Genomic DNA, 9,576 nt, shown 5'->3' with positions numbered 1-9,576 from the left:
TTGGTGCGGCGCGGGAGTGCACAACACCGTGCACTTACAAAAAACAGATGGGGTCCACTATGATGTACATGTAAGATCCGATCCATCCATTTGTTTTGTCAGCTCATTTAATGAGTTGAACCCAAGATTGAAGCATATCCAGATATCAGGTGGGCCCTAAATCAGAGTTTTATGGGCTGATCTGTCCGTTGGGCCACTTCTACAAGGATCCAATGACTGAAATTTGACGTGTACGGTTAATTTGGGTTCCTCAGGTCAGATATAAAGTTTCGAGCTAAATGGATGGTGGGAACTCTGTGATCTTGCATTCTGGACCAATTGCAAGCCACTTAAGCTTCAGTTTCTATTTTTCTCGGATCTCTGGCATGTAAATCCATTGATCTTGCTCCCCTGGGGTCCGTCCCTTGCCTTTAATGCCATCAAAGCGTTAAATCCATGCTTTAAGCTTCCTTTTCAGTCCATGCTCGTAAATACACTCTGCATCACAAATATGATTAAAGCGGGCCATTAAACGGTATCATGTTCGTAAATCCAAGCAATAATTGGGGTCTACCATGCAATATTTGACTCTCAACACAACCCCCAACCAGCATTTTGCTAGTCTCGAGCAAAATATGCGAAAAGTAAGTTGAGAATTACAGAACAATTTCTATAAACTTGAGTGTTTTGCGGAATAATCCAGATACGAGAATTCTAAGATTCATGAATGTTAGGTATTACTTTCTCCTAGACTCAGGCGCACGGTAAACTTCATAATCAAGTTAAAAGTATTATTCCATTAATTAGAAAAACTCTAATCATTGAGTTCCATGAGTATATAATGTAATCTCCGCTTTATCGTTAAGGTTCACTTCTCTATTTCGTGATATCATTGGTAACTAATAAGAGAATTCATGTCCATCAAAACCTAAACCCAAAACCTGCCCCATAAATCAACCTACCAACTTTTGATTTTTCCATCGATGAGCAGGGGAATCGAATTTGCACCTATAGGGAGCAAACCCATGGTGAAGACTGTACACCCAACTTTTTCACATATCATCCATGGGGAATTAAATCTACACCTATAGGGAGCAAACCTATGGTGTAGACCATTCGCCCAATCCTTTCAAGCTTAGTGATCACCAAGTTAATCCTTTAATATCGAACTGAACCCTTAATGTGCAAGCGAGATGTGTTTTGTGAAATCATGACTCAATCAATATTTAAAACCTCTAACCATGGATTAATAGTTCGAACTTAACTGTGAAATCTAACAAATAGCTGAATCCAAGAGTCATAAATTTCCAACATCACTTGTCTTGTAATACTAAATCCAAGATGGCCGCCAAAATCACTTCAAATTTACAAGAAATTCCAGAAAAATTTAAAAATTTTCATAATTTTTGCTCAAGACCATAAAAATACTAATTTGGTAGCCTAACCTCCCACTCCCAATCTAAAATCTACATTGTCCTCAATGTAAAATAAATAATCATGCAATGCACATGGGACAACGAAAATAAAAGAGGAGTGATGGAAAGATAGTACCTGAACGGAGAGTCAAGAGGCTTTCTCAAAAATATCAACGTAAAAGCGAGTTAGCACAAGAAAGAAATCAACAAAAATAAAATAAAAATAAAATCACAAAAAGAAGATCCTACCTACACCACTTTCGCAGGTACTCTCGATTGCATTTAGCGTATGCAACAAGCCTTTAAACCCCTAGGTTGCCCCTAGTGGACGAGTTGTAGTCTCGTGAGGGTTTACAACAATGTTACCCACAAACATTGAACTAACGTAGAACAACATAAAGCAAACTACCCTAGTCCTATGAAAACAGGAAACCTACCTATACCTCCATCAGACTAGGAGATCAATCCTGGTAAACAGGATCAGTCAGAGGTATGGACATGTCCTTTGAATCAAATTTCTCGACGAATGGCTTTAAGCGATGTCCATTTACTTTAAACTCCTTGCCATTGTCTGGATCTCTTATCTCAATGGCCCCATGAGGATACGTAGTGACCACAATGTAAGGGCCAGTCCAACGAGATCGAAGCTTACCTGGAAAGAGATGAAATCGAGAATTATATGAAAGGACTTTTTGACCAGGTGTGAATGATTTCCGTAGAATACGTTGGTCATGAAACGCCTTCATTCTATCTTTGTAAATTCTCAAGTTCTCGTATGCATCGTTCCAGATTTCTTCAAGTTCATTTAATTGAAGTTTACGTAGCGAGCCAGCGTTGTCCAGATTAAAATTTAGATTTTTGATCGCCCAGTACGCTTTATGTTCCAACTCCACAGGCAAGTGACAAGCTTTCCCATAGACAAGTCTAAAGGGAGACGTTCCAATAGGGGTTTTAAAAGCAGTATGGTATGCCCATAAGGTATCGGTCAATCGGATTGACCAATTCTTATGATCAGGGTTAACCGTTTTCTCTAGGATATGTTTGATCTCCCTATTGAAAATCTCAGCTTGTCCACTTGTTTGTGGATGGTATGGGGTGCTCACCTTATGAGAGATACCATATTTCTTCATTAAGCTCTCGAACGGTCTATTACAAAAGTGTGAGCCTCCATCACTAATGATGGCTTGAGGCATCCCGAACCGCGAAAGGATGTTCTCTTTTAAGAATTTAATGACCGTGCGATGGTCATTATTTCGGCACGGAATTGCTTTGACCCATTTAGTAACATAATCTACGGCGAGCAAAATATACAAATTTTCAAATGATTGGGGGAATGGTCCCATGAAATTGATGCCCCAGCAGTCAAATGCTTCTATGATAAAGATGGGATTCAAAGGCGTCATATTTCGACGGGATAATGCTCCCAATTTTTGACAACGCTCACAAGCCTTGCAAAACTCATGAGTTTCCCTGAACATAGTGGGCCAATAAAAGCCACACTGTAAAATCTTGACCGTGGTCTTTTTAGTAGAAAAGTGACCACCACAAGCCTGTAAATGATAGAAGAAGATAACACTCTGATACTCATCATCTGGCACACATCTCCTTAGAATTTAGTCTGGGCAATATTTGAATAAATATGGATCATCTCAGAAAAAGTTACGCACCTTGGTAAAGAATTTCTTCTTATCTTGTGTAGTCCAATGCGTCGGTATGGAACCTGTGGCAAGATAATTGGCAATATCAGCAAACCAAGGCGAATGGGAGACTTTGAACAGTTGTTCACCAGGGAACATGTCATTGATATGGGTCGCCTCAAGGGAATCAGAGGTATTAAGGCGAGACAGATGATCGGCCACTACGTTCTCTACTCCCTTTTTATCTTTAATTTTCAAATCAAATTCTTGGAGCAGAAGGATCCATTGTATCAAACGGGGCTTATAATCATTCTTAGAAAGAAGATACTTAAGTGCAGCATGATCTGTGTAGATAATGATCTTAGATCCGATCAGGTAGGACCTAAATTTATCCAAAGCGAACACTACGGCTAAGAGTTCCTTTTCCGTAGTCGAGTAGTTCACTTGGGTAGAATTTAAAGTTTTACTTGCGTAATGAATGACGTAGGGCCTCTTATCTTTTCTCTGGCCTAGAACCGCCCTAAGAGCATAATCAGAAGCGTCGCACATAAGCTCAAAAGGAAGGCTCCAATCGGGTGGCTGCATGATGGGTGCAGTGGTTAACATGCCCTTAAGCTTGGTGAAAGCTTCCTGGCATTGCTTAGTCCACTCATATGGTGCATCCTTTTGCAGAAGATTACATATGGGACGAGAGAGGAGACTAAAGTCCTTTATGAATCGTCTGTAAAACCCTGTGTGTCCTAAGAAGGACCGCACGTCTCTAATGCTCTTGGGTGGAGGTAGGTTAGAGATAAGATCGATTTTTGCCTTATCCACCTCGATTCCTTTGGACGAGATAATATGTCCAAGGACAATTCCCTTATGAACCATGAAATGACACTTCTCCCAATTAAGTACCAAGTTCTTTTCTTCACATCTTTTCAGCACACATTTAAGACTCTCTAAGCACTCGCTGAAAGATGAACCGAAAACAGAGAAATCGTCCATGAAGATCTCTAGATATTTTCCCACCATGTCAGAAAAGATACTCATCATACATCGCTGAAAGGTGGCAGGGGCATTACATAATCCGAATGGCATCCTTCTGTAGGCAAAGGTGTCGTAGGGACATGTAAATGTGGTCTTTTCCTGGTCCTCAGGGGCGATTTCAATCTGATTGTAGCCCGAATACCCGTCAAGGAAACAGTAATAGGAATGACCAGCTAGCCTTTCCAAGATTTAATCAATGAAGGGCAAAGGAAAGTGGTCCTTCCTCGTGACGGTATTCAGCTTCCTATAGTCAATACATATTCTCCAACCAGCAATAACTCTAGTTCGCACGAGTTCATTATTGGCATTGGTTATGATGGTGATCCCGGACTTCTTAGGAACTACCTGAGTTGGACTCACCCATTGACTATCGGATATGGGGTATATAATACTCACATCCAATAGTTTAAGAACCTCGGCCTTAACCACTTCCCTCATGTTTGGATTTAGTCTATGTTGTGATTGCCGAGCGGTCTTAGCATTATCCTCAAGATATATGCGGTGAGTACAAATCAAGGGGTCGATCCCCTTAAGGTCCGCTATCGTCCATCCAAGGGCTCCCTTATGCTCAATGAGAGGAGATATGAGCATACTCTCCTGTTCTTTCTCTAGGTGGGTAGAGATCACCACCGGGTATGTCTCATCTTGACCTAAATAGACATATTTCAAATCAGAGGGCAAAGGTTTTAGGTCAAGCTTCGGCGGCTTGAGGTTAGACGGTAGAGGCACTACATCTGTTCAGGGCAACTCTTCAAATTGTGGCCTCCATCGGTTAACTTCAAGTACCGGTGCAGTATCAAGCAAGGCACACGTCTCACTAATCATGTTATCATCAAAATTATGGGAGTGAGTTAGGCACGTCTTTAGAGGGTCAGAGGATAAGGTCAGGGGTGTCGTATCTTCCACTAAAGAGTCAATCATGTTAATGTCATGGAAATCGTTATCATCCTCTAAGTTTCTGCCATTATTGAAAAAGATGTTTGACTCCAATGTCATATTCCCAAAAGAGATAGTCATGACACCATTCCTGCAATTGATAATTGCGTTTGAAGTGGTAAGGAATGGGCGACCAAGAATGACGGGGATGTGAGTGCTCATGTTATTGATGGGTTCGGTGTTCAGGGTGATAAAATCTACAGGGTAGTAAAATCTATCAACTTGGACCAACACATCCTCAATTATCTCTCTAGGTACACGAACAGAGCAATCAGCAAGTTGTAGTGTGGTTATGGTAGGTTTTAATTCACCCAAACATAACTGTTTGTATACCGAGTAGAGAATCAGATTGACGCTCGCTCCTAAGTCAAGAAGTGCATGATCAATTCGATGGTCTCCGATTACACATGATATGGTTGGGCTACCAGGGTCTTTGAATTTCTGTGGCACGTCTTGCTTTAGAATGGCACTCACTTTCTTAGTCAAGAAGATCTTCTTTTGAATACTCTGCCGTCGTTTGGTCGTGCATAAGTCTTTCAGGAATTTGGCATATGAAGGTATCTGTTTTACGACATCAAGCAGAGAAATGTTGACTTTCACTTATTTCAACACCTTTAGGATATCCTGAGAGTAAGAGAGAGATTTTGGTGCGACCAATCGTTGGGGAAATGGAGCAACTGACTTTTCTAGAAGTTCCGGTTCTAATTTTTGTGGGGCCTCACTAGATCCATTATTGTTGTCTGCTTTTGGTTCTTGAGGCTTTTCGGGCCTAACCGGAAGAATTTTATCAATGATCTTCCCACTCCTAAGAGTGGTGATGGATTTAGCGTGCCCCATTTGATTTGAAGAGCTGGGATCACTTATCTCGTATTGCGTTTTAGGATTGGGGAGCAGTTGTGCAGGAAGTGTCCCCTTTTCTATAACCGTCATACGTGAATCCATCTTTTGCATAAAGTCTCGCATTACCTGGGTCAGCTCTTGCATGGAATTTTGAACCGGTTCTTCTTGAGGTTTTCCCTGATTTGGATTTTGATTGAAGAAACCTTGAGGGGTAGCAGTTTGTCCATTTCTCCAACTAAAGTTTGGATGATTTTTCCAACCAGGATTGTACGTATTAGAGGTTGGTCCATTGAAAGGTCTTTGATAATTATTTACGGCATTAAATTGTTCATTCAATACTTCTCGAAAGGCGGGTATTGTAGGACAACTTTCAGTTGTATGAATGTTGCAATCACAGATGCCGCAAACACTTTCATTAATCTTATCCTTCTTTCCTTCCATGGCCTCAACTTTTCTTATGAGCGTAGTCACTTTATACTTGAGATCATCCTCTTCTTTCAAGAGATACAATCCACCTTTCTCCTTTAATTGAGTCGGCCTAGACGTGGTGTTCGATTTTGGGTAATAATCGCATGATTGTGTTTTTTCAGCAAGACTATCGAGGTAATCCCATACCTCGTCAATATTTTTATTAATGAATTCTTCATTACACATTGTCTCGACCATTTGGCACATGGAAGATGTCAGTCTATCGTAGAAAAAATTTGTAATGCGCCACGTTTCAAAGCCGTGTTGTGGGCATGAACTGACCAAATCCTTAAACCTTTCCCAACATTGGTAAAATGTTTCATCCTCCTTTTGGGTGAAGTTCATGATTGCTTTTCTAAGGGTAATCGTTTTATGATGTGGAAAAAATTTCTTTATAAATTCCCTCAGCATATCATTCCATGTGTCAATGGATCTAGGACGCAGTGACTGTAACCACGTCTTAGCCTTCTCTTTTAAAGAAAAAGGAAAGAGTCTCAGCCTGATTGTATCCTCAGACACATTTTGAAAATAAAAAGTGGCTATGATCTCATCAAACTCTTTCAAATATAGATATGGTTCTTCAAATTCAAGCCCATGGAACTTAGGAAGGAGTTGGATAACCCCTGGCTTGATGTCCATATGTCCTGCATTTTCAAGAAAAATCATGTATGAGGGCGTACTCACCCCCGCTGGTTGTAAATAATTTCATAAAGTACGAGGCGGGGGTACTTGATGCACCTCATTCTCATCCTGAATGTCCTCCACCCTAGGTTGGGGTAGAAGAGGCTAGTTTTCGGCCATCACTTTAATTAACTCAGGGGATTTCGAGTGGTGTTTAGTCCTGCAATGGATAGTTAACCCCTCAACCAATCCTCCTTCAGTCAAGAGACGTCGAGTGTTGTCACGGGCCCACTTAGGCATGAAACACTCGCAACCCTCAATTAAATTCGAAACCTAATCCTAAGAAAGGAAAAGAAAATCTAAACAGAAAGAGAGGGTTGGAAAGAAGTTACCAAATTGGAGTCCCTAAGTTAAAAACCTGTAAAAAAAAATAATAAGTCAGTTTTTAAAGAGAATGTCTAGAACTAGAAAATCCTTAAAAAGAAAGATAGAAGTAACTAGTTTCTAAAAAAAGAAATTCCTAAAGGAAAGTGGAAATTTCTAAAATAAATTAGGAAAGTCCTAAACTAGAAAGTAAATTACTAAAAGAGAACTGAAAAATAGAAAGTAGAGAAAGAGCTTACCGAATTAGAAATTTCTATCTTAAAAGCCTACAAAATAGGAAAGTTAGTTTTTAAACAAGAAGTCTACAAGTAGAAAATTTTTAAAAATAAATTAGGAAACAAAGTTAGATTCTAAAAGAGTTAGAATTAGAAAGTTACTAAAAACAAAAATCGAAAGTTAGTTTCTAAAAATAAAAGAGGAAAGTTTCTAAAAATAAACTATTTCCTAAAAATAAGAAAATACTAGAATTAGAAAATTTCTAAAATTCAAACCCTAATAGAAAAAGTAGAGAATTTAGAAAGGGATTACTAAATTAGAAGTTTATATCAAGATCCTACAAAACAGGAAAACAGATTAGTTTATAAAAATAGTAAAAAAAATTCTAACCTAAAATTAGAAAATTCTAATCTTAAACTAATCCTAAAACTAGTTAATCTCAGAAAAACATAACCGTCAATCCCCGGCAACGGCGCCAAAAACTTGTTCACTCCCCAATTATAAGGTTGTGATGTAGTAATAAACTCGGTGAGACCGAGGTCGAATCCCAAGGGACTGAAACCTGTACGTTATCTGTAACTAAGTAGAAATAGAACTAGCATAAGATGAAATTTAAATCCAATATGAAGTGATAAATAACAGCGAGAGATTAATCTAAAACTTAAGAAAAATCAGAGATAGGAAACAAGGGATTCAGAGGATTCACTTGTAGAGATCAAGGAGATCTACGACCGATTCATGAACTCAACTGGACTTCGAGTCTCATCTTCATCCAATTGGAAGATATAACTTAAAAATTAATTCTGAACTTCATTTAATCTAGTTTTCAAGTGATCAGACGGGTGTAAATTAGAATGGATTCCATCACAAAACCATGCCCATGAGATAAAGCAAACAACAGAATTAAACTAATTCACAACGAATCTGGGTGATGTATGAATGTCAGGAAGAGTTCCATCATTCCACCATGTCCAAGGGGCAATGGTGAACAAAAGGGCATCCTAACTTCATAATCACAAGAAAAGAAAAGGAAATACTTAAGCCATCGCAGATCTACTGTAATGTAAGTCACAATAAACCATTAAAAACTAAAGCATTCTTTCATCTAATTAGAATCAAATATAATTCTTCACATGCATCCAAGCCGCAGGATCAACCCCATCACGCCACAAGCTTCACCTCTTAGCCCTAGCTAAGAGGTTTTAGCCCGACATGAGTGGGATAATTCTCTCAAAAATCATGAAAGCAAACAAATAACAAAAACTCTTAACAATTCTCTCTCTTTCTCACGTCAAAAGCCTCCTCCGATTCCCTCCTCCACTCTCTGTCTTCTTTTTCTTTTATAGCTATGAAAGATGGTGGAGAAATGCCGGCTGGAGTCGCTTTGCTGAGGTCGGTGACATTGCGTAAGGAGTTACACACTCCTTTCGCAGAACGTGCGCAGCTACACGTGAGAGCTTGAAATTTCTGCCCCTTTGCTGGTATTTATGACATCCACAAACGACGTAAATGAAGACGTCCTACGGACGGTTTTGGCCCCTCTACACGATAGACGGTCTGGATCAAGTACCTGATGTACGATAGTGGCCCACCTAGATCAACCACAGCTCTGTTGTGAAACAGAGCTTGCACAGTCTTGCGCTGTGAAAGTCGGTGGGCCCATTATCGATGTTTCATGGAAATCCACTCGGACCATTTGATTCACGTTGAAAAACCAGTCGGAGGATCAGATTCAATGTGGACCACAGAGTTTTTCATACTACTGTCCGTCCCCCGTTTGGATGGCTGAAATCCGATACGAGTTGTCTCTTAAAATTCCGTTAGCTAGGATTTGGTTAGAGGGCCTGTGGAATCCCAATAGACGGTCCAGATCATCCGAATGGATGATAGGTGGGGCCCACAATCAACGTCCGGCGGTCTAGCGGTGAAGACGCTGTCTCCTTGCATGAGACGGATTGGGTCAAGGCAGTCAAAGCTACCTTGATGTTTTGGTGCGGCGCGGGAGTGCACAGCACCGTGCACTTGCAAAAAACAGACGGGGTCCACTATGA

General features: G+C 40.0%; 1 non-coding gene across 1 annotated transcript; it reads left to right on the top strand.

The window, feature by feature from the left end:
- Positions 1 to 6,560: 6,560 nt before the first annotated feature.
- On the top strand, positions 6,561 to 6,667 carry LOC131234114 (small nucleolar RNA R71). The gene has a single exon (XR_009165525.1). It is a non-coding gene; the product is annotated as a small nucleolar RNA R71 (small nucleolar RNA).
- Positions 6,668 to 9,576: the final 2,909 nt, after the last annotated feature.

The sequence above is a fragment of the Magnolia sinica genome, chromosome 18, assembly GCF_029962835.1.
Source record: "Magnolia sinica isolate HGM2019 chromosome 18, MsV1, whole genome shotgun sequence".
Taxonomy (NCBI): domain Eukaryota; kingdom Viridiplantae; phylum Streptophyta; class Magnoliopsida; order Magnoliales; family Magnoliaceae; genus Magnolia; species Magnolia sinica.
This window is presented reverse-complemented; position numbering and strand designations above follow the sequence as displayed.